Here is a 26,053-nt window from a genome sequence, read left to right on the forward strand (position 1 = left end):
CTAATAATATATAAAACTGCATCTTTCAACTGTCTTTATTATAATATACATCATAGAAGTACAAATATGAGTATGTGACTTCATAAGGCCCCAATCACAATCATTCTGAACCATGGAACACAGCCTTCCTTGAAGGGAGTCAGTACATGAAATATTTACACATGCAAAGTGATTCTAGACAATAACTGTATTACCAATTCAAACATAAATTTAACGGAAATGACACAGTAACCCCCCCCCCCCCCCCCCCAACCCACCACAGATGATATAGCTCTTCAGAGTATCTAAAGAAAAGTTCATTGTTTGTTGTGAAAGTCACTGTTTCACTATCTGAATGCAAGAAGCATGATGCAATCACTATACATACACTTCATAGTGGTAAAAAAGAAATAAAACACAGATGAACTTCATGATGCTATGAACTCTTCCTTAACAAGGCCAGTGTCATCTAACTCTACCTTTATGGATGACTCAGAGACAGTTCTGACAAGTTCTGGACAATTTTCTGTCTTGCATATTATAAGTTCTCCACTATTAACAACTTCCTGTTTCACTTCACTTGGACCACTATACTTCTCTACTGTTGTGTGAGATGATAATTGGTACTCAGGTGTTTGCTGGCAGGACATCATGTCACAATGACAATCTTCATAAGAAGAAGTATGGCCTGTTGGACTAGCCTTGCAGTAGAAGCCTTGACCAGAATGGACATTAGTGAAGGATTTCTTTGCTTTGTGTAGCTTCATATGTCTCATTAAACTAGGCCTCCAGGAAAAGGTCTTTTGGCACTGTGAGCATTCATATGAATTCTTTCCTGTATGAATAGTCATATGCCGCATTAAATTACCCTTCAGAGTGAAGGTCTTTTGACAATGTGAACATTCATGCAACTTCTCTCCTGTATGAGTATTCATGTGCCGTATTAAATTACTTTTCTGGAAGAAGGATTTTTGGCATTGTGAGCACTCATACGGCTTCTCTCCTGTATGAATAGTCATATGTTGCCCTAAATTCTTTTTCAGGGAGAAGGTCTTTTGACACTGTGAACACTTATATGGCTTGCTTCCTGTATGAACAGCCATGTGCTCCACTAAAGAACTCTTCCGTGAGAAGGTCTTTTGGCACTGTGGACATTCATGTGGCTTCACTCCTGAATGAATACTCATGTGCCGAAGTAAGTGACTATTATTTGAAAAAGTCTTTTGGCACAGTGAGCATTCATACGGTTTCTCTCCTGTATGAATAGTCATATGCTGCATTATACTACTTCTCCAAAGGAAGGTCTTTTGGCATTCTGAACATTCATAAGGCCTTGTGCTTGTATGAATGGTCATGTGCCGCACTAAAGTGCTCTTCCGAGAGAAGGATTTTTGGCAATGTGAACATTCATATGGCTTCTCCCCTGTATGAATAGCCATGTGCCACCCTAAACTATGCCTCCTTGAGAAGGCCTTTTGACACTGTGAACATTCAAATGGTTTCTCTTTTGTATGAATAATCATGTGTCTCACTAAATGACTCTTTTGGGAGAAAGACTTTTGACACTTTGAACATCTGTATGGTTTGTTTCCTGTATGAACAGCCATGTGCTGCACTAAAGCACTCTTCCAGGAAAAGGTCTTTTGACATCGTGAACACTCATGTGGCTTCTCTTTAGTATGAACAGTTAGGTGCTGCACTAAATGACTCTTTTCAAAAAGATCTCCTGGCATTGTCAATATTCAGATATAATCTTCCTTACATGAACAATCATGTGCTGCATTAAATGAGTTTGGGTTTATGAACATTCATATGGCTTCTTTCTGGTATGAATGGTCATGTGCTACACTACCCATCTCTCCTGAATTAAGTCTTCCAGGACAATGAGTATTCACATAGTTTCTCACTTTTGGGAACTTTTATGAACCTCCTAAGATTAATAAGTTGGATAATGAATCTTTGAAGGGCAAATGCTTGAGATTTTTTACTCTTGTGTGAACATATGCCTTTTCCTGATAACATTCTTTATAAAAACTTTTGTAGTGAATGAGCCATCTCTCTGCCCTTTATTGTTCTTTTCTGTGAAATAACAATACTGCTTCCCCACAGTTCAGCCAAAATAGCCTCAAATACTCAGAGTGTACAGTATGCTGGAGATGAACTGAATGGTCCTGGTTGGTATGGTTTGTAGGAAATGAAGAACTACATCAGCAAATGGTTCACTTTTCTGGACCCAACCTACTCCAGGTCACTCCCTTCGTGTCGTGGTTCCTGACCATGACACATTTGTGGGCCGCTCAGGGTCGAGTGCATAGCTTTGAATCCTGATTGCGGCAGTCAGACCACAGTCAACCCAGCAGTTCATCCACACCAAGTGCCATCTCAGCTAACATAGAAAAACTACATCAAAATGAATGACTCACAACCCATTGTGTGGAGGACACTGCAACAGCCTTTGGTCTCATGTGTCTTCCCCAGTAAGGTTATATGAGGATAGGTCCTCTTCCCTTCCCTCTGATCCAAAGTAAAAAACTACATCCTCAAGCCCACCATAAACAGACAGACATACCAGTTACCCTGGATTACAGTTCCTTCCCACTCAAGCTCCCTCTGTTCAGCAAGCATATCCCAGTTGATTGGTTTCTTTCTTACTATGCAAGTCTGCCTTCAACCACTGATGACAACAACTGACTTGTAATTCTATGATTAGTTCTAACATCAACAAATACCCACTGCTCACATATGAATTTACATCTTAGACTTTTACTTGCATGATGTGCTAGTTCAGAATTCTTATTGAGACATTTGACAGAAATTTATCTTAAAACCAGCAGCAATTCATAAAAAAATATGCTCATTACTTGTGGTCATTTGAGTTTACAGTACAGTGAAAGGACCTCTAAGAAAATATACAAACTGCAAAAAACCTTTCAGTGCCATATGATTATGAACAGCTTGACTTCACCAATCACTGATAATAGTCATAAAGAGATATAGCTAATGGTAAAAGAGTTATAGCTAACGATAACAATATTGATAAATAAATTGTGACAAGAAGAGTTTGACTGTGCTAAACATTAACCATGGTCCTCCTCATTAACATTAACATCTCTTTCCCATATTTTTTTGGCTGTACTTACTGCCAAAAATTCATTTCATACTTCTGTCACTTTACTGCTGCTATCAATACTGCTCATGTTGCATCTTTTGTTACTATTGCTATATACTCTTCTGATATTCTTCAGTGATTTCTACTACTACTCTGGCCCTAATCATCATATTCCTTTCTCACTGATGATACTTCTGCTTTTTATAGCTAACTGTAATTGCTGTATGTTCTTGTTGTAAGACTCTTCATACTGACTCGACTGATGTATTTGATTCTCGTGGCAGTGTGTCACTCAGGAAAGCTTGGAGGCACATATCAAGTTCTTGTGCTGAACACAGAAAGCTGCCAACAACAGAAGAGATAATATTAGCATTACAAGTTGAAGATGATACAAAAGGGAACCTTTATATCAAGGGCTGCCAACAGGTTACCACAAGACCTTTACATGAAATGCTTAACATATACCAAGATGAGGGTTGAATGTTATGAAGCCTTCTTTTCTCATACAGTGCAGCAATATTCTCTTTCCCTCTCCTTATACCTTCCCATTTTCAAGAGCTAGATCTACAAACACTTAAGGAGCTTAAGTTAATCCTTACTACACTTCTTTCTGGTGTACCTTCTGTTCAACCTGTCATCTAACATGAATGAAGGATGCTTTTGTTTATGCTACTTCAGTCAAAATTTAAAAACAAGTGCTGATGAAATACAGATTTGAGGTCTTTAATGCATGATGTCATATAATGATGAGATTCTTAAAATCAGATAGTTAATACGTAAAAATGATATTAACATCAAATACTAAACATTACATAGATGGAAGAACCGTTAAGATAAATTCTGGCGATATACAAGGATAAGACCCTTAGGCTCAAGTGTTAATGTTACATAAATATTAGCACCTAAATATTGTGAGTTTATGACATATAAAGACTAAACCTTTAAGATATAATTTTTTGAGGTAAATGCATGTCAGAAACTTACCATCAAGTGTTGTCTACATATAAAACACAGGTCAAGCAACAAATGCCAGATCATAAACCAACAGAGTATAGATATCAAACCCAAAATATCAAATGTTTATGACAAATGTCAATACAAACAACCAGTCTTGATGATACTGAGAAAATAAGATCAAGTGTCAAGAATATGTAATGATGAGATTGCAAGGTTCATGCGTTATGGTAAATATCAGAGCAAAACAATATATAGAGGTTAGACCCTTACAAATAAAGTATTAAGAATTAAAAACTTTAACATCAAATGTTAATCAAATATATATAGATACATTTGAAACCCTTAACATCATGTGTAAAGAGGTCAGACCCTAACCCATAAAGAGGTCAGACCCTAACCATCAGTGCTGACACCATGCACAGGTCCAATCCACTAAGATGAGATTTTGTTATAATTAGCAGATATAACTTGCATTTTTTGTAAACAACCTATATACAATTCTAAGATCACTTCTGTCATGCATCTTCGGTAAAGTTGGGTCCATTCCTCTCCTTACCTGAACAAAGACCATTTCCCTACTTGACATAAAAAGTATCCTTTCCAAACGTTATTCTCACACAAAGTTCATTCACTTCTTTGTCCTAACACAATGTCCATTACAGATTATTTTGTGTTGCAGCTCTGGTCATTACATGCATTTTTTTAAGTACAGTTGGCACTCCAGCAATTAAGTTCATAATACGACTAAATCCCTAATGGGGATATGTGCATTCACTTACTTTTGACAAGACAGTTTCCAGTTCTGTAACAGTGTTTCTGGAGCTCTTTTTACTGTCTAACCTCTTGTAGGAAGCATACATGTTTATGGTGGATAAATATGTTTAGTGATAGCTGCATAGTCTGATGTGTCAACAGCACAACCATGTTTTCACATCTTGACATCATTGTGTCAAGATTCAACTTCCCCATGGTGATGTAATCATGATGGCATACAATATCTCTAATACTAATTTATTCAAATCTCTAATGAATAACTAGCTTGAGTATTAACTTGGTCTATCATAAGCATTCTCATCAAATCGGCATTACTAAATGATTCAAAGTAATGTGTCAGTTATCCAAATGTACAGAAAAAGCTTTCACTTCCTATCTGTTTTCATCTTTCTTCCAAAATACTTGTTATTTGAAGATTGTGACACTTTAAGTGAAGAAAAATTGCTGGAAGTTGGCTGATAAGACATTTGTTTCAATGCAGCTGTGAATGGAACACTTTTCACGCTATCAGTAACCATGTGCCTATTCCATCCTATGTCATGAATATCTTCCTATCTCCCTATTATATGATGGCAAGGCTAGCACATATCAATCTTGACAGTTTGCTTGTTGGATGCCCCAGTTTCTCTCAAATACCTCTCTTTAATTCATAATTTTTTTATGCTTGATCACTATTTCCCACATTAGCAAGGTAGTTCAAGAAGCAGACGAAGAAAGGTCAATTGAAGCCTCTAGTGTTTTTCTATATGTTTCTGCAGTCACTTTATGAAGATTATTTAATTCCCCTGCAATAAGAATAAATAACCATTCAAGTTCCCTCACTAGGCATTCATTTATTTTCATTTGGTGCCTTTTTAATATAATTAAATATATCTATACTTGATGATACTGTAACTACCTTCCTGAGTTGCTTTCAGGTTTAGGGTATTACTCTTTATACTTTCTATCATAATAGGAAAACAAATGATAATGAACAAAATCATAAGGCTAAAAATAATGAAATCATCCACAGGGAGACAATCCCTGTACCATCATGTCAGGGAAAACATTATCCAACACCAGATATCCCAATGTTCCTGTGGAGACAAAATTTATCACATACAATGCCCGCCAATGAATTTGGAGCAAGGGGGCTGCAGCAAAACAATTCAAGGATAAACATGAAATAAAACCATGAAATCTGTGCATTTAATACAAACAAGTGCTTTATTGGTTCACCTTTCCTCTTTATACACTTCTTGAAATGTCCAGGAAGTGAATAAGTAAGGTTCTGAAGGAGTTCATGGTATATCTTTCCCCAAACTTCATGAATTGCCTGCTCTAGCTCCAGAAGTGAAGTATCCCTATTACATAATTTCTTTTTCAAAAGTGCCTACAAGTTTTCTATTGGATTTAAACCCAATGAATTCACCTGATCAGTGACTAGTTTGGCAGTGTGGCAAGGTGCCCATCCTGCACAAGCACTTCGGTTTTGCACTCACTGAATGAATCTGGAAAAGTCACACAGTAGCTTGAGATAACCATGTTCATAGTTTCATTCTCTGGCAACATTACAAGGTCCTGAATATCATGATAACTGAATAATCCCATACCATAAGTGAAATACATTACTTTACAGTGCTTGCAGTGTACTTGGGATTAAATGGATCACAGCCTGGCCATCTGTACATACACACTGCCATGGCCACCTGTTACAGAAAAGGTGGACTCCTTACTTCCAAGGTACTTCAGAACTTATCCATACCCCATGTTACATATTTATTGCAAAAATCAACACTTCTGTTGCCTATGGGTTACAAGTGATCTGGGACGCAGTCTGAATCTCCAGTACTTAAGGTCCTTGTGGAAGCAGCACTGCACTGTCCTTACCAATACATCAATAAGCAGTCTAACATTTTTTCTTTATTGATTCTTTTGAATTCAAGTATGGATCTGTACCCACTTGACGCTTACAAACATTCAGAGTACATGGAGAGGTTTTTATGGCCTTCCCAGGGCATTTCACATAGGTCGGTTCAGCAGTGCTGCTTCTATCATTAAGTTTCTTTACCCATCGTTGTACTGATCTCAAGCTCACACCAGCAGTATCAGAAATTTCCTTAAGTGGTTTATTTCCCTTTTAAAGTGCAACTATAGAGGCAATTTCATCACACAACAGCTAAACTGCTACCGAGACAGATTCATGTGTTATGCTGGCATGTCATGTAGGTGACACTGCTTGCCAGAGGGTGCCATTCACTAGCAGACACCAGCACTATTTTAGGTGGGGTAAAGTGATTTGTGCCTAATTCATTGGTGTGGGCCCACTCGTGCCAACTTCATTGGTGGGCACTGTAAATATACAGTGCTGCACAATACAGTCTCCCCACCATATATTTTCAAAGGCAATACACGGCTAAGATATATTGTGGATACATGCACATGATGCTCTCAGGGTTAATCATGGTACATGGTTGCTGGGACTAGTGTCTCTATCACTGTGAACACCATCAACCTGCCCCAGTGTGCCTTAGGGAATAATGTCCTTTCTTCATTCTTCCTGGTTGCCACTTCATCTTGGGAATTTTGCTTCTGGGCACTGCATTTCTTCCACTTGTGCTACAAGATGGTTGGCTCTTACCTTTCAAAGGAGAAGAAAGCCCGAATTCTCACATGGAGGCAAGAAACTAAGGGCACAAGTGAGATTTCTAGGTGCACTGGGCACGTAGAATGAATAATCAGGCTGTTACTTCCTGCAACACCTCATCAGTGCCTCACCTCATTCAGGAGATAAAGACCCTACGGACCCAAAACAAGGACCTAGAATACTTCAGGAACCTTGCCAATTCCATTCCCAGAAGTCTTTAGATGGTAATCAAAGTCAAAGAAGAGATGCCAAAGTAATTAAATGTAAGTATGATATTGCCTTTGAAAATGTATGGGGAGGAAGATAAGGTTTTTGCATATACTATGTATTCATGAAGAAAAAGGAAAAGAAAACTTTCTAAGTATTCTCTAAGTGTCATCGAAGGTGACAAAAAAAGGGTGGGGGCAGGGAGCTAGAAACCCTTCCCTTCATGTATCTCAGTTTCTAGAAGTTGCAACAGAAGAAAGAGCCAAGCAAGGAATGCTCATCCTCTTCAGAGGCTAAGGCAGTAACATCTGAATGTGAGTGGATGTAAACAGGATGAGAAGGGAGAGCTAGGGAGTTCTGGATGTTCTAGCTCTGACTGATACTAAGCTAATGGGAAAGCGATAAAAATGGCTTGGGAATGTCTTAGGGGTAAAGTCAGGGGTTAGTGTAAGGGAAAAAGCTAAAGAATTGGTAGCCCTTCAGTTGACAGGGGTGTGAGAATGTGTAAAAGGGTGAAGGAAAGTGAGCCCTAAACTGGTATGGGTAAAAATGAATATGGATTAGGAAAAGTTGGTGATCATTAGTGTTTATGCACCTGGAAATGAGAGGAGTGAGAAAGAAAGGTGAATATTTGGAAGGGGCTGAGTAAGTCTATCAGCAATTTTAATGTGAGGGATTGAGTATCAGGGACTGGTGACTGGGAATGCATGGTTTAAAAATATGAATGTACATAAACATATACGGGATAAGGGAGTAAGAATACTGCCCATGTATTCCCTGCATGTTGTAGAAGGTGACTAAAAGGGGTGGGAGAGATGAGGGCTGGATTTCCTCCCCTCATGTTTTAATTTTCCAAAAGAGAAAACATAGAAGGGGGCTAAGTGAGGATTTTTTCCTCTGTCTTGACGCTACCTTGCTTACGTAGGAAATGGCAAATATGTATGAAAAAAAAATGTGGATGAGTTGGGCAGACAGTAAGTGGCCATTACTGTATTATGTACTAATTGATAAACAGACAAAGAGACATTCTCCAGTATAAATGTGCTGAAAGGGGTAGTTGGTGGGATGTCTGATCATTACCTGATAGAGACGAGGGTGAAGTTTTGTGGAGGCTTTAGTAAAAATAGGATGGTTAAAGTGGTTGAGCTTAGGAAAGAGACTTGTGTAAAGACATCCTGGATGTTGAGTGTAGAATGGCAAAAAGTAAGAGCAAATGAATGAAAGGGAGTGGATATGGAATAGGGGGTATTTAGGAAAGCAGTGCTTATACGAGTGAGAATAGTATGACATGCAAAAGTTGGGAGATGGGAATGTGAGAAAGGTAAAAAGAGACGGGATGAGGAAGTTGACTTGATGATAAAGGAGAAAAAGGGTGAATGGGGATTACTAGCAGTAGAGAAGAGTGAGTAACTAGGAGATGTGTAAGAACAAGCAGTAAAACGTCAGGAGGAAGATGCAGGGATTGAAAAAGAGGGAAGCTGAGTTGGGGTGAGTGAGTATCATTAAACCTCGGGGAGAGCAGGAAGATGGTTTGGAAGGAGGTAAACAATGAGATAAAACAGGAAAACGAATGAGAGTACCATTGAAGAGGGTAGCTAGGGCAGTGGTAACAGGATGACACAAAGGAAAAAGAAACAGGGTGAGTATTTGGAAAGACTGTTGAACATGTTCATAGATAGGGTGGCAGATGTGGGGCATTTTGGATATAGAGGTAAGCAAAGTGAGAGAGTCTGGGTAAAAAGAGAAGTGGTAGTGAAAGAAAATAGGAAGATAAAGTGGGGCAAAGGGCATCATTAGATTAGATTATTTGATTACATGTTAATTGAGTATTCCTGGTAAATTATATGGGAGGGTATTGATTGAGAGGGTGAAGGCATGTACAGAGCATCAGATTGGGGAAGAGCAGTGTGGTTTCAGAAGTGGTAGAGGATGTGTGGATCAGGTGTTTGCTTTGAAGAATGTATGTGAGAAATACTTAGAAAAGCAAATGGATTTGTATGTAGCATTTATGGATCTGGAGAAGGCATATGATAGAGTTGATAGTGATGCTCTGTGGAAGGTACTAAGAATATATGGTGTGGGAGGCAAGTTGTTAGAAGCAGTGAAAAGTTTTTATCGAGGATGTAAGGCATGTGTCGTGTAGGAAGAGAGGAAAGTGATTGGTTCTCAGTGAATGTAGGTTTGCGGCAGGGGTGTGTGATGTCTCCATGGTTGTTTAATTTGTTTATGGATGGGGTTGTTCGGGAGGTGAATGCAAGAGTTTTGGAAAGAGGGGCAAGAATGCAGTCTGTTGTGGACGAGAGAGCTTGGGAAGTGAGTCAGTTGTTGTTCACTGATGATACAGCGCTGGTGGATGATTCATGTGAGAAACTGCAGAAGCTGGTGACTGAGTTTGGTAAAGAGTGTGAAAGAAGAAAAGTTAAGAGTAAATGTGAATAAGAGCAAGGTTATTAGGTACAGTAGGGTTGAGGGTCAAGTCAATTGGGAGGTAAGTTTGAATGGAGAAAAACTGGAGGAAGTAAAGTGTTTTAGATATCTGGGAGTGGATCTGGCAGCGGATGGAACCATGGAAGCAGAAGTGAATCATAGGGTGGGGGAGGGGGTGAAAATTCTGGGAGACTTGAAGAATGTATGGAAGTCGAGAACATTATCTCGGAAAGCAAAAATGGGTATGTTTGAAGGAACAGTGGTTCCAACAATGTTGTATGGCTGAGAGGCTGTGGGCCTTTGGACAGAGCTGTGTGCAGGAGGGTGGATGTGCTGGAAATGAGATTTTTGAGGACAATATGTGGTGTGAGGTGGTTTGATTGAGTAAGTAATGTAAGGGTAAGAGAGATGTGTGGAAATAAAAAGAGTGTGGTTTTGAGAGCAGAAGAGGGTGTTTTGAAATGGTCTGGTCACATGGAGAGAATGAGTGAGGAAAGATTGACCAAGAGGATATATGTGTCAGAGGTGTAGGGAACGAAGAGAAGTTGGAGACCAAATTGGAGGAGGAAAGATGGAGTGAAAAAGATTTTGAGAGATCGGGGCCTGAACATGCAGGAGGGTGAGAGGCGTGCAAGGAATAGAGTGAATTGGAATGATGTGGTATAACGGGGTCGACGTGCTGTCAATGGATTGAACCAGGGCATGTGAAGCGTCTGGGGTAAACCATGGAAAGTTCTGTGGGGCCTGGATGTGGAAAGGGAGCTGTAATTTTGGTGCATTATTACATGACAGCTAGAGACTGAGTGTGAATGAATGGGGCCTTTGTTGTCTTTTCCTAGTGCTACCTCACAAACATGAGGGGGGAGGGGGTTGTTATTCCATGTGTGGCGAGGTGGCGATGGGAATAAATAAAGGCAGACAGTATGAATTACGTACATGTGTATATATGTATATGTCTGTGTGTGTATATATATGTGCACATTGAGATGTACAGGTATGTATATTTGCGTGTGTGGACGTGTATGTATATACATGCGTATGTGGGTGGGTTGGGCCATTCTTTCATCTGTCTCCTTGCGCTACCTCGCTAACACGGGAGACAGCTACAAAGCAAAATAAATAAATAAACATGTTAATTGAAAAGCATGAAAAAGATAGACTTTTGGATGTTAATGTGCTGTGAGAAGTGGGATGTCTTATAACTATCTTGTGCAGGCAAAGGTGAAGATTTGTAGAGGCTTTCAAAAAAGAAGAGAAAATGTTGAGAAGAGAGTGAGGAGAGTGAGCGAGCTTGGAAAGGAGACTTGTGTGAGGAAGTACTGGGAGAAATTGAGTGTAGAATAGCAAAAGGTGAGAACAAATGATGTGAGGGGAGTGGGTGAGGAATGGAAAGGAATTAGGGAAGCAGTGATGTCATGTGTAAGAGATACATGTGGCTGAGAAAGATGGAAGGTGGTAGTGAGTAGTGGGGTGAAAAGTAAAGATGTTAGTGAAAGAGAAAAAAAGAGGCATTTGGATGATACTTGCAAGGAAGGAGTGCAAATGACCAAAAGATGTATAAGAGAAGGCGACAGGAGGTCAAAAGGAAGGTGTGAGTGTTGAAACAGAGGACAAATGAAAGTTGGGGTGAGAGAGCATCTTTAAACTTTAGGGAGAGTATGAAGTTGTTTTGGAAGGAGGTAAATAATGTGCATAAGACGAGAACAAATGGGAACATCGTTGAAGGGGGCAAGGAGGGAAAAGATAACAGGTAGTGATGAACTGAGGAGAGGACAGAGTGAGTATTTTGAAGGTTTGTTGAATGTGTTTGATGATAGAGTGGCAGATGTAAGGTGTTTACATCAGAGTGGTGTGTGAAGTGAGACAGTCAGGGAGAGTGGTTCGATGAAGAAAGGTGGTGAAAGCCTTGGATGATATTGCAGTTGAACTTATTAAGAAAAGGGGTGGCTGTTTTGTTGACTGGTTGGTAAGGATAAACAGTGCATGTATAGACCAAGGTGAAATGCCTGGGATTGGCAGAATGCATGTATAGTGCCAATGTACAAAGGCAAAGGGATAAAGGTGAGTGTTCAAACTAAAGAGGCATACGTTTGTTGAGTATACCTGGAAACTTGTATGGGAGGATATTGACTGAGAGGGTGAAGGCATGTACAGAGCATCAGACTGGGGAGGAGCAGTGTGGTTTCAGAAGTGGTACAGGATGTGTGGCTTAGGTGTATGCTTTTGAGAATGTGAGAAATATTTAGAAAAACAGATGGATTTCTATGTGGCATTCATGGATCTGGAAAGAGCATATGATAGGGTTGATAGAGATGCTCTGTGGAAGGTCATAAGAGTATATGGTGTGTGTGGCAGGGGTGTATGATGTCACCATGGTTGTTTAATTTGTTTATGGAGAGGGTGGTTAGGGAGGCAAATGCAAGAGTTTTGGAGAAAGGGACAAGTATGCAAGTCTGTTGGAGATGAGAGGGCCTGGTAAGTGAGTCAGTTGTTGTTTGCTGGTGATACAGCACTGGGGTAAGAAACTGCAGAAGTAGGTGACTGAGTTTGGAATAGTGTGTGAAAGGAGAAAGTTGAGAGTAAATGTGAATAAGAGCAAGGTTGATAATCAGTAGGGTTGAGGGACAAGTTAATTGGGACGCAGGTTTTAATGGAGAAAAGCTGGAGGAACTGAAGCATTTTAGATATCTGGGAGTGGACTTAGCAGCAGATGTAACCATGGAAGTTTGAATGGAGAAAAACTGGAGGAAGTGAAGCGGTTTAGATATCTGGGAGTGGACTTAGCAGCAGATGTAACCATGGAAGTGGAAGTGAGTCATAGGGTGGGGAGGGGTTGAAGGTTCTGGGAGCAATGAAGAATGTGTGGAAAGAGAGAACGTTATCTTGGAGAGCAAAAATGGCATGTCTGAAGAAGAGTAGTTCCAACAATATTGTATGGTTGCGGAGAATGGGCTATAGATAGAGTTGTTAGGAGGAAGGCGAATATGTTGGAAATAAAATGTTTGCACATGACATGTGGTGTGAGGTGGTTTGATTAAGTAATGAGATGTGTGGTAATAAAAAAGAGTGTGGTTAAGAGAGCAGAGGAGGGTGTATTGAAATGGTTTTGAGATATGGAGGGAACGAGTGAGGAAAACTTCACAATGTCAGAGGTGGAAGGAACCAAGAGAAGCAGGAGACCAAATTGGAGGTGGAAGTATGAGTAAAAAAGTTTTGAGCGATCAGGGCCTGAATATGCAGGTAGGTGAATGTTGTGCAAAGAATAGAGTGAACTGAAAAGATGTGGTATAAAAGGGTCGACAGGCTGTCAACGGATTGAATCAGGGCATTTGAAATGTCTGTGGTAAACCAAGGAAAGGTCTGTGGGGCCTGGACATGGACAGGGAGTTATAGTTTTGGTGCATTGCACATGAAATCTAGAGACTGAGAGTGAATGAATGTTGCCTTTTTTGTCTGTTTTCTTGGCGCTACCCCACTGACGCTGGGAGTGACAAATGCTGTTTCCCATTGGGTGGGGTGGCACCGAGAATGGATGAAGGCAAGCAAATATGAACATGTACATGTGTATATATGTATATGGCTATGTATGTGTATGTAAATGTATGCATACATAAATATGTTTATATATATATGTATGTATATGTGCTCGTATGAGCATGTATTTATATATGTGTGTATGCGAGTAGATGGGTCTTTCTTCGTGTTTCCTTGCACTACCTTGCTGATGCAGGAAATGGCAATCAAGTATAATACACAATAAAATATATATATACACACACAAGTGCTCCCTGACATATATCTGAATTCCGTTCCAGCTGACCGGTCAGATCTCGTATTGGAGATAAGTAGGATGTATCAGCGTGGCATGTAGAATTTGTATACTCATACAGCATTTACTTATCCTACTCAATTTCTATCAAGATTATCTCACTTTTTATTAACCTGCTTTATTATATGATTCTGTATTCTTTTTATCTTTTAAGATTTTTTAGTTCATGGATTGATTCATCCAAACTTTCGGTGGACTTTTCCACAGTTCCTTTGTCAGTACTTGCTGCTTCACCTGTGACTCAAAAAATGTGTGAGCTATATCTTCTTTTAATCTATCGAACCATAACTTGCTGTAAAATTTTCAATGTAATCCTCTCCCACTCACTCCTTCAAAGTCTCAAAAAGCCTTCTAGCCTTTGCTTGAATTGTTAGTGAGCTTAATGATACAAGTTTTTGAATCTGATCTCCCATCCAAAGCATCAACAACTTTTCTATTTCATGGATGAGCCCCTGTCATTGCTTTGTCATTATCATAGACTTCATATTTGCCAAGCCTTTCACTGCTTCACGTATCTTTTCTTTGTCCTTTAAAATTGTGGGGTGTCTGAATGTGTTTGGATGCAACCAAGATGAGAAGAAAGGAGAGATAGGTAGTATGTATGAGGAAAGAAACCTGGATGTTCTGGTTCTGAATGCTGAAGGGTAAAGGGGAAGTGTGGTTTGGAAAAGTCTTGGGAGTAAAGTCAGGTGTTGGTGAGAGGACTAGAGCTAAGGAAGGAGTAGCACTACTCCTGAAGCAGGAGTTGCGAGGATATGTGATGGAGTGTAGGAGAGTAAATTCTAGATTGTTGAGGGTAAAACTGAAAATGGAAGGAGAGAGTTGGGAGAACATTGGTGCTTATGCAACTGGTTGTGAGAAGAAAGATCATGAGGCAAGTGTTTTGAGAGCAGCTGAGTGAGTGTGTCAGCAGCTTTGATGCATGAGACCAGGCTTTAGTGACGGATGATTTCAATGCAGAGGAGAGTAATGTGGGAGTTGAGGGTATAATTGGTGTACATGGGGTATTAAGTGTTGTGAATGGAAATGGTGAAGAGCTTGTGGATTTGTGTGCTGAAAAAAAGACTGGTGACTGGGAATACTTGGTTTAAAAGGAGAGATATATATAAGCATACGTATGTGAGTAGGAGAGATGGTCAAAGGGCATCATTCGACTACATATTGATTGATAGGCATCTAGAAGGGAGGCTTTTGGATGTTAACATGCTGATAGAGGTGAAGGTGAACATTTGTAGAGGTTTTCATAAAAGAGAAGAGAACGTAGGGGAGAAGAGAGTGGTGAGAGTAAGAGAGCTTGGAAAGGAGACTTGTGTGAAGAATTACCAGAGAGATTGAGTGTTAAATGGTAAAAGGTGAGAGCAAATGACATGAGGGGAGTGGGTGAGGAATGGGGTATATTTTAGGGAAGCAGCAATGGCATGTGCAGAAGATGCATGTGGCATGAGAAAGATGGGAGGTGGGCAGATTAGAAAGGGTAGTAAGCAGTGGGATGAAGATGGAAAGTTGTTAGTGAAAGAGAAAAGAGAGGCATTTGGATGATACTAGCAAGGAAGGAATGCAAATGATTGGGAGATGTATAAAAGAAAGTGGCAGGAGGTCAAGAGAAAGATGCAAGGGGTGAAAAAGAGGGCAAATGAGAATTGGGGTGAGAGAGTATCATGAAACTTTAGGGAAAGTAAAAAGATGTTTTGGAAGAAGGTAAATAATAAGCATAAGACAAGAAAACAAATGGGAACATCTGTGAAGGGGGAAAGTGGGGAAGTAATAACAGGTAGTGATGAAGTGAGTATTTTGAAGGTTTGCTGAATGTGTTTGATGACAGAGTGGCAGATATAGCATGTTTTGGTCAGGGTGGTATATGAAGTGAGAGGGTCACTGAGAATGGTTTAGTTAAGAGAGAAAAGGCAGTGAAAGCTTTGTGGAAGATGAAACCTGGCAAGGTGGCAGATGTGAATGGTACTGCAGCAGAATTTATTAAAAAAAGGGGTGACTGTGTTGTTGATTGGTTGGTAAGGATATTCATTGTATGTATGGATCATGGTGAAGTGCCTGAGGATTGTCTGAATGCATGCATAGTGCGACAGTACAAAGACAAAGGGGATATAGGTGAGTGTTCAAACTACAGAGGCATAAGTTTGTCGAGTATTCCTGGCAAATTATATGGGAGGGTATTGAATGACAGGGTGAAGGCATGTACAGAGCATCAAATTGGGGAAGAGCAGTGTGGTTTCAGAAGTGGTAGAGGATGTGTGGATCAGGTGTTTGCTTTGAAGAATGTGTGTGAGAAATACTTAGAAAAGCAGATGGATATGTATGTAGCATTTCTGGATCTGGAAAGGGCATATGATAGGGTTGACAGAGATGCTTTGTAGAAGGTCTCAAGAGTATATAGTGTGGGAGGTAAGTTGCTAGAAGCTGTGACAAACTTTTACCAAGGATGTAAGGCATGTGCACAAGTAGGACGAGAAGAGTGATTGGTTCCCAGTGAATGTTGGGCTGTGGCATGGTTGTTTAACTTGTTTATGAATGGGGTGGTTAGGGAGGTAAATGCAAGAGTTTTGGAGAGAGGGGCGAGTACACAGTCTGTTGAGGATGAGAGCGCCTGGGAAGTGAGTCAATTGTTGTTCGCCAATGATACAGCTCTAGTGGCTGATTCAAGTGAGAAACTGCAGAAGTTGGTGACTAGGTTTGGAAAAGTGTGTGAAAGGAGAAAGTTGAGAAAATGTGAATAAGAAGAAGGTTATTAGGTTCACTATGGTTGAGGGTCAGGTTAACTGGGATGTAAGTTTGAATGGAAAAAAATTGAAGGATGTGAAGTGTTTTAGGTATCTCGGAGTGGACTTAGCAGTGAATGGAACCATGGAGGCGGAAGTGAGTCACAGGATGGAGGAGGGGCAAAGGCTCTGGGAGCAATGAAAAATGTGTGGAAGGAGAGAAAGCTACCTCGGAGAGAAAAAATGGGTATGTTTGAAGGAATAGTAGTTCCAACAATGTTATATGGTTGTGAGGCATAGGATATAGATAGGGGTGTACAGAGGAGGGTGGACGTGTTGGAAATGAAATGTTTGAGGACAATATGTGGTGTGTGGTGATTTGATCAAGTAAGTAATGAAAGGGTAAGAGAGACATGTGGAAATAAAAAGAGTGTGGTTGAGAGAACAGAAGAGGGTGTGTTAAAATGGTTTGGACACATGGAGAGAATGAGTGAGGAAAGATTGACACAGGATATATGTGTCAGAGGTGGACGGAACAAGAAGTGGGAGAACAAATTGGAGGTGGAAGGATGGAGAGAAAAAGACTTCAAACAATTGGGACCTAAACATACAGGAGGGTGAGAGGCGTGCAAGGAATAGAATAAGGGGGGGGGGGGGGGTCAACGTGCTGTCAATGGACTGAACCAGGATATGTGAAACATCTGGGGTAAACCATGGAACAGTATGTTGGGTCTGGATGTGGATAGGGAGCTGTGGATTCAATGCATTACACATGACAGGTTGAGATTGAGTGGGAACAAATGTAGCCTTTTTTGTCTGTTTTCCCGGTGCAACCTCGCTGAAGCTGGGGGTAGCGATGCTGTTTCCTGTGGGGTGAGGTACTGTCAGGAATGGATGAAGGTAAGCATGAAAATGTACATGTGTATATATGTATATGTCTGTGTATGCATATGTATGAATATGTGTGTATATGGGGATTTATGTATACATATATGTGTACAAGAGTGAAGGGCCATTCTTTGTCCATTTCTCGACACTACCTTGCTGACATGGGAAAAAGCAATTAAGTATAATAAAAAATAGGTAAATAAGTAAATGATAATAATAATAATATTACCTTACCTCGCTAACGTGGGAGACAGCGACAAAGTATAATAAAATAAAATGAATAATAATAATATTAATAATAATAATTTAAACTACAGCAATCATCATAAATCAAAATACAACAAGTTATAGCAACTAACAATGATATATAATAATAGCTATCTACTTCTATGCTCAGAACACTCTCGCAATAAGGAGAATGGCTAGGTAAGTAGCATATACTTTAGTTACCCTGTGACTTCAAATATGTAATTTCTGAGTGATAAAAAGGCAACTCTTTAAAGCCACTGGTGAATGGCACTGTTCCACTTGAAGTAATTGGGCAACAAGTCACATGATACAAAAAATTACACAAAAATCTAAACATTTAAAAAAAGAGAAAAATACACAGACACACACAAACACATGGCAAGGTTGTCACCATTCATCCCCAACTGTCTTTCAGCACAAGTTTAGTCAACATTCAATTGAAATAATGCAAACAAAAAGTTGAACTTACACTCTATAAATGACATCAGTGGTAACATATGTAAAAACCGCATGTCATGTGAAATTTTACTACAACACTTTTCATCCACCTTAGCACATCTGCTTTTTTTTTTCAGGTAACAATCTTATTCATATGAAAGCAACATTGCACGGCCTTTATTTTAGATGAGCTTAGCTTGTGAGTGAGCATTACACAACAAAAAAATGGATTTTCCTGCCAATGTTTAAATTTACCCCACACTTTGAAGTATCTCAGCTTATTCACACTCTTTACTATAATTCTTTATATTTCTGTATCTCTTTGCATAGGGAAATCTTATGTTCGATGAATGGGTAGTAAAGTGGTAATATACCTTTTTTTTACTGCAATTAATTGTTAAGTGATAGTAAGGATGGCTATGTTATTGAGAAAATATGTGGTAAAAGTGAAACACTTCTACAGTAAACTAAACCTATCAAAAGCTCACCTAACTTCACCAATGGCAAGAGCTATATCTACTATCTAAGTATATATCTATCTATATCTCTAAAGTCTATTCCAACTGAAACTTCCTCAAAGGGGTGGCAATGGCAACAAGGTCTCCATAACTAAAGAACTCTAGTGCAACTTCTAAGCCTTTGGTGCCTCACCTTTAATAGGCCTCTGGCAGAGGGCAAGTCTAGTGCAATGTTTGCAGAGGCTCCTACCTAATATTCCTAATGACTACTTCTATCTAGTGCTCTTAACTATTACTTCTACCCAATGCTCCTGCCTAAACATTCTTACCTACTCTACCCAATGCTCCTGCCTAAACATTCATACCTACTACTTTTATCTACTGCCATACCATTTTGCCAAAAGGCAGGGCTAGCACATAGTACTCAATGCAGGAAAATCTACAGTTACGAAGAATGAATGCGTGAGTTAAGTGCTGTCAAGTGTTATTATTATTTTTCATGTTGAAGCTCATCACATACAAAAGTACACATCAAGGCTGGACCTCACTTAAAATAAAAAGAGAATTATGAAGTGAAGAAGAAAAGACATGGGAAAGTATTTATGAATTTTTGAGGACATGAAAGACCTGTCTTTTGAAATGTGCAAGTCATATCTATTGGGAAAGATGTGTAGGGACGGAAACAGTTTTCGAAACAGCCCACCCTTGAGGTGCCAAAGGCCTCACAATCATCATGCGACACAGCAACTGTCAAGTAAGGACACAGCGCTAGAGCAGTTCCAAATGTGAGAGCAGTACTTCATACGAGGACTAATCAATCCCTTGTATAGATGAAGCAACTGCTCAGACGAGAAGTTTCAAGGTCTAAACAGGACACCCAGTTTCTTAAAGGCAGGCTTAGCTATTCCTGTACTGTTGTAAGGTAGGATTTCCAAGAAAGAGAGGATGTTACAGTAATATTAAGTATGTTCATTGCGTCAAAAGGAGAAGTAAGAATTGTGAGAAATTTTCGATAGAGAGACGGGTAGAAATTGGGTCTTGGAGGCATTAAATCTAGAAAGATTATATCAACCCCTATGTTAAGATGAGATACAGAACAAGTGAGAGAAGAAGGAGCAGAACTGGAAGATGTGAATGAATGCAGTGTTGAGTTACCAGCATATGAGTGCATTGGATTATTTGTGGAGAGGAAATTATTGAAAAAAGGAGAAAAAGTGTGAGGGACAGGACAGAACCTTAACAGACATTGCTGTTGATGGAGAAAAGGGGGAGATTGATCCATCAACAACCACAGAGACAGATCAGCCAGAGAGGAAACTGGATACGAAGGAAGAAAGTGAAGGAGGGAAGTCAAAAGAGGGGAGCTTAAGAGATGAGACCCTGATGCCAAACCCTCAAAAGCCTTAGATATGGCAAGTGCAACAATAGATGACTCCCCAAAATCTTTCAGAGATAATGATCAGACATTAATAGGATAGAAGAGAACATCACCAGTGGATCTCGCCTTATGGAAGCCATACCGGTGATCAGGGAGAAGACTGTGATTTTTGAGGAGTTTAAGGATATGGGAGTTGATGATGGATTCAAAGACTTTGGAAATGGTGGATGTCAAAGCAATAGGATGATAGTTAGAGGAGTCAGAACAGTCATCAACCTTAGGGATGGGATGTATCAATGCATGTTTCCAAGGAGAAGGAAAAGTTTTGGATTCTAAGCAGAAATGTAACAGGTGCAAGTTCACAGGGATGGATGTTACCAGGACCAAAAACCTTCCTTGTGTCCAGAGAAAGAAGAGCTTTTTGGACAGTCCAAAAAGAGAGTAAAGGAAGAGGCATAGGATAAGTAAAAGGAGTATCAGGGGGTGAAGGAATGTTACTCAATCAAGGTAGAGTTAGAGGAGAAATGGGAACCAAAGAGAGTGGCTTTGTCAATGGGAGAGACAGCTATAGTACCATCAGGACAGAAAAGTGAAGGAAAGGTAGAGCGATAGAAGTTGTTAAAGATGCCCTTAGCTGGAGACCAGAAAGGCATATCAGTGGATGAAAAGAGAGGTTAGCATACTTCCTTTGAATAAAGGAACACTTTTCATCATGGATAATGTGCTTACAGCAATTATGGGCAGTGATAAAAACTGAAAGATAACCAGAGGAAGGAGAGATTTTCCAAGCCTATATGCCTGATCCCTTGTCTAAATGCCCTCAGAACGAGAACGGTTGAACCATGGATTGGAAGAAGAGGTCATCTTGGAGGAAGAGGGGATAAATGCTTCCATTATAGCAAGAATAACCATTGCTAAGCATTTGGCAGGGACAGATGAATCACATAAGAGACAATAATCTACCCAAGGAAAGGCAGAAAAGAAGTTTCATAACTTATTCCAGTCAGCTTTGTTAAGGTGCCAGCATTTATACTTAGAAGGGGCTGCTACAGGGGGAGGTGCTGTTAGAATAGATAAATTTATGACAGTGTGAACAAATGAACCAATCGGGGGCAAGATTGTGCATGTACAGCGGGATGGACTAGAGGTGAAAAACAAATCCAGAATATCAGGAGAGTGGTCACAGTGGTCAGGTGGGAGACAATTTGTTCTAAATCACTGAGAATGGAGAACATGAGGGCTTCGATCCCTCCACTATCTGTTTGGGAGGAATTCAACCATTCCCTATGGTGAACGATGAAATCCCTGAGGTAGGGTATCTCGGTTTGTGGGTAAGAGGATGTTACAGTCTCATGGTAGAAGTTAGATAATTGAAGAAGGATATAAAATTTGTTGAATTAGGAGAGCAAAAGAAACAGGAAAAGTGTGATAGTAAGGAGATAGACCCTGAGCAACATAACATCAAAGCTTGGAGACTCAAGGTCCTTAAGATGTGCAACAAGTGTGTTTATGTTGGAATAAGCATAAACACCACCTCTGAACCAGAATTGCGGGTGGAGCTTAGACTTAGAAATGAAAAAGGGACTAGTGAGAGCATCATTAACTAACTGTGTCTCAGAAGTAAGATATTTGTAGAAGCACTAGACAGATGGTGTTCAACTGAGGAGAGGCTACTAAAGACACTATGAATTTAATATCATGCTTGAAATAAATCAAAAATGCAATCAATCAACTTCCTCCATCATACTGATTGCATTTGGTTAGAGAGGGTAAACATATTTAACGAGTATGGCAAACAAGGTTAGTGAACAAAACTCCCGGCAACAAAATGTAAGGACACCAGGTAAAAAACGTTTTGTTTAGATCTGCATAACTATTACCTTGATATAGACTTTCTTCTACTTTGCTAGTGCAATTTATAGCAATATCTAATAATAGTTGCAAAGCACGATTTGGAGATATATATTTTCAATGAATGAATTAAATAAGGTGAAACTAGTATATCATGGAAACTGTAAAGTTAAAGAAGTTATTAACACACTTGTAAAAAAAATCAATACCATCATTAGCATGTCATAATTAGATTTGTAAAACTCCAAACACCATTACATTTAAATATTCCCCTGAAATAACAATACGGAAATATTAATTTGCTTGTTTTACCAATTTGAATTCCACATTTTCCTCCACACTATCATTACAATTCATGTTCTTTAGTCATCAATCACTGCTACTGCTAAGGATCCAAGTCCTACTAGCACCACTGTGGACAGTCTGGGCAATTCTACAAGGAGGTCAATGAGTAAGGGATGCAATCCAGGTCAATAATTATCCCTAACCTTGCCTCACTACACTACCAGCATTGCAAAACAAAACCATTCAGTACTTGAACTTGTTTGCGTATCGGGGCTCAAATGGTAAATCTCCGGACATCATAATATTAACATTTCCCCAAAAAATGATAAGGAAAATGCGATAATTTCAATTTGCTTGTTTCATCCTGAATGATATTAGTACCACAGTGGACAGCCTGGACAATGCTACACGAGAGATCAATGCACAATGGGTGCAATCCAGGCCTATACTCACTCTTAACCTAGCCTCAACCTCAAACCTATCCCTAAGACAAACAGCGCCAATAATGATGCATGGCCACTCCCTATGGGGTCTCCCAACCTGCAGGTCAGGTCAGGGCGTACAATGAGCTAAAGTCCAACCATTACACCAGGGCCTGTAAGGTGGTGACTTTCCAGTAGCACGCCTCCTTCGGCCCCTATTGCCAATAAGAACTATTCACATGCGTTTCTTGCCTAAAATTAAACTATTTCCGTACTGGACCTAAACTAGAACTTCAGCCTTTACACCACGGCCTGTGTGGTGATTTATCCTGACAAACGTCTATCCTCTGTAGCGCGTTAGTAATCCTCCTCCGAGCAACTATTGCCAAAAATACATATATACATAAAAAAAAACCACTCATATACGCTACTTGCATATAAATAAGCTATTTCTCCACTGTCATTAAACTTATACTTTAGCAAATCTACGGATTACCAAATAAAAGCACCCTAACATAAGTAAATACCTGGAATTGTAGCTAGCACAGGTATTTCAGCGTACATTGTTTACTGTCATAGGTAAACACTAAACAGAGGGTTACGGGCGTAAGTTACTCAGTGGCTACGGCCTAAAATAATTTTCATTTAATACAAGTATAATTAATATTACATTTCCATGAGAATAACTTAATCATATACCATAGGAACTCATATAAAATGACAGAGAAATAGGAGTTACAATAATCTTATATAGGTTATCCAGTAATTATTTCTCTCATTAATGAATGACGAGTACCTTTTAACACTTATCATTATCCACATGGAGGAGATCTGTAATTAGGAAATGCTGTTTATATAAGAAGGGAGACGATGATATTTCTAGATAGCAACTCACAATGTGGTAAAAAGAACCATTTGGAGTGCAGTCCAGCTGTGACGCCATCCGTAGCAATCGTCACACTTTCTAACATATTAAATCCTTGCTTCACCCACAGATCTTGCTACGTCATGAATAATGAGCATATCCTACTCTTTCTACGTCTAATTCACTTGGCTGAAATTCTAAAATAAGTTTATGGAATTAAGTAACAGAAGCTAGAGAAACTGAACAGTATTCATCTATTTTTTTTTTTTTTTTGGCTCACACGGTTAGTTCATACCAACCACTATACCACGGAAGTGCCTTTCTAAAGAGATAATGTAATTTATTGACTCATCCATATATATATTTCTTTTTTATGTTTGAGACTCCATCACGCAGAAAAGTCCACATCTGAGCAGGGCCTTCACTAGAAAAAAAAAGATGATTATGAAAGTGAAAAAGAAGCGAAGGGAAACCATTTAAAGATTTTGCAGGAAATAAAAAAAAATAAAAACTGTCTTTTACAATATGCCAGGTCACTGTTATCGTGAAAGATATGAGAAGACAGAGAGTTCCAAAGCTTCGAGGTGTAGGGAGAGATACAGCCATCAAAACGGGCCACCCTTAAGTTGCCAATGGTCACACAGTTATCATGTGAAGTAACAACTAGTTGAATATTGCGGGGTCTACCTAGTCGTAGGAGCACACAAGTACCCAGATCTCGGAAGCAAAAAGAAAAAAAAATAGAAGAGGGAAAGTGAACTAACATTGAAGCGTTTCTCAAGGGATTTAATAAGAATGGAATCAACTTAACCAAACATTGAATACAGGATAAAGGAACTTGCTGTAGCCGCTGCTCTCAGATCCATTAGGAGAAACGCAGATGATAGACTGTCTCGTGCAGTGACGTATTTAAGTGAAAGAAGAAATCTTAGTAATGTGTCCAAGTATGCAAGAACTTTGTATGAAGTTATGAGGGAGTTGATAAACATTGTGTCTCCTTGCCAGCTTTTGTATGAAGTTATGAGGGAGTTGATAAACATTGTGTCTCCTTGCCAGCTTACATAAGGTTTAGACCATGGCAAGAAGGAGGCATCACAGTAGATATTCTGCAGCTTAATGGAAAAAAGCTTATTGTCATCCCAGTTATTCATGGAATTTTATTTTTTGAGAAAATAGCTTCCCCAGGCGTAATTCTGTACATATATACTATAATAGATCAGTGTTACATAATGGCCGAGTGCGATGTGGTGTTTTCATAAAATATTTTTGTTTCAGAAATGTTTCTCAGATGAAACAATTAGTAAAGGATTAGTGATAACACCTCATCCACTCTGGCTGAGTTACATGCAATCTGTGAGGGTCTTCAGATTGCTGTAGAGAAATGTCAAGATACGTATTTCTATTTAGTAAAAGTGCACTGAAGGCCTGGCAGAGTAAGCAGCCAATGTTACTACCACGTTGTTAACATGTGTAAACCTCTGGTTACAGTATGTAGGGAGTCAATTGTTTGAAGTGGCTGATGGGTTGGCCAGAAAAGCCGCAGAAAAAAAATGTAGTACATAGATATTGTTCGTTATAAGAGTAAAGGAATGATAAAGAAGGAAATGAAAAGAATAAGAGAAGAATGGGAAAATGGAAGTATAGGTGGAATTGCTGAACACAGGGAGACTTTACGTTATTTATGTGTGTTGAATAACACCAATGTAACTTATGGGTCAAACCTTACATCTGGGGAATAATGTATTGATGAAACTGAGACTCGGGTATGAATATTGTTGGCAGTTAGGTGGAGGGACTGGTTAACCACGTCAACTTTGTCAAATGAGGGATAGCCATACATTAGAGCATTATCTATTAGGTTGTGAAAAAAAGAATGAGCCATACAGAAACAATGAAATTCGTGATTTAAAAGAGCAAGTTTGTTGGATGATTATTAATGGTGTGATTAATCAATTCTTACACAGAATAAAAACATTCTGTAATGAGTTTAGGGGACTTTAAATGAGGGCCATTGTATGTTGTTTTCTTTGGACTGATGTCTGTGAATATGTTTTTGTTGTAAATCCCACTGGGGGATGATGAAGGGGAGTGGAGTGGAGTAGTAACGCTATCCTATCCTTTTGATGTAGATATATCCATGAATATTTCAATCTCAGTTCCTCAAACGATTTCAAATCAGAGTTGACGAGACGATACGTTGGGATCAAAAATAGTAGAGAGACGATAAGTTCTCAGTGAAATTTAGGCAAAACCCAGTCCAGTTTTTGATTGCTCTGAATCAACAATTGAATCACGCTGATGCTGTCCTGGTGTCGTGTCGTATATATGAATCACAGGCACATGTAGCCTATGAAGGCGTTACGTAACGTTAGACTAATCATTATTCTTCTGCATCACTAAACGAAAAGTTCATATAAACTCATACATTTCTATAGAAAAACCCACAATTTCGATCTATATCGGCTTATTCGTCATGGTACAGGGATGATGAGAGACGTGCACAAAATAAATTGGAACGACGTGGTACACAGGGGGCGACGTGGTGTCAATGGTCTGAACCAGGAAATGTTTTCGTCGTGGTATAGGGAGGGCAAGGG

The 26,053-nt window shown here is 39.4% G+C and overlaps 1 long non-coding RNA gene across 1 annotated transcript; it reads right to left on the minus strand.

Moving 5' to 3' along the window:
* Positions 1–2,672: 2,672 nt before the first annotated feature.
* Positions 2,673–23,198, minus strand: LOC139745777 (uncharacterized). Its single transcript, XR_011711947.1, has 2 exons — positions 23,119–23,198; positions 2,673–3,430 (listed from the first exon to the last, which is right to left on the minus strand). It is a non-coding gene; the product is annotated as an uncharacterized lncRNA (long non-coding RNA).
* Positions 23,199–26,053: the final 2,855 nt, after the last annotated feature.

Source organism: Panulirus ornatus, chromosome 62, assembly GCF_036320965.1.
Source record: "Panulirus ornatus isolate Po-2019 chromosome 62, ASM3632096v1, whole genome shotgun sequence".
Taxonomy (NCBI): Eukaryota; Metazoa; Arthropoda; class Malacostraca; order Decapoda; family Palinuridae; genus Panulirus; species Panulirus ornatus.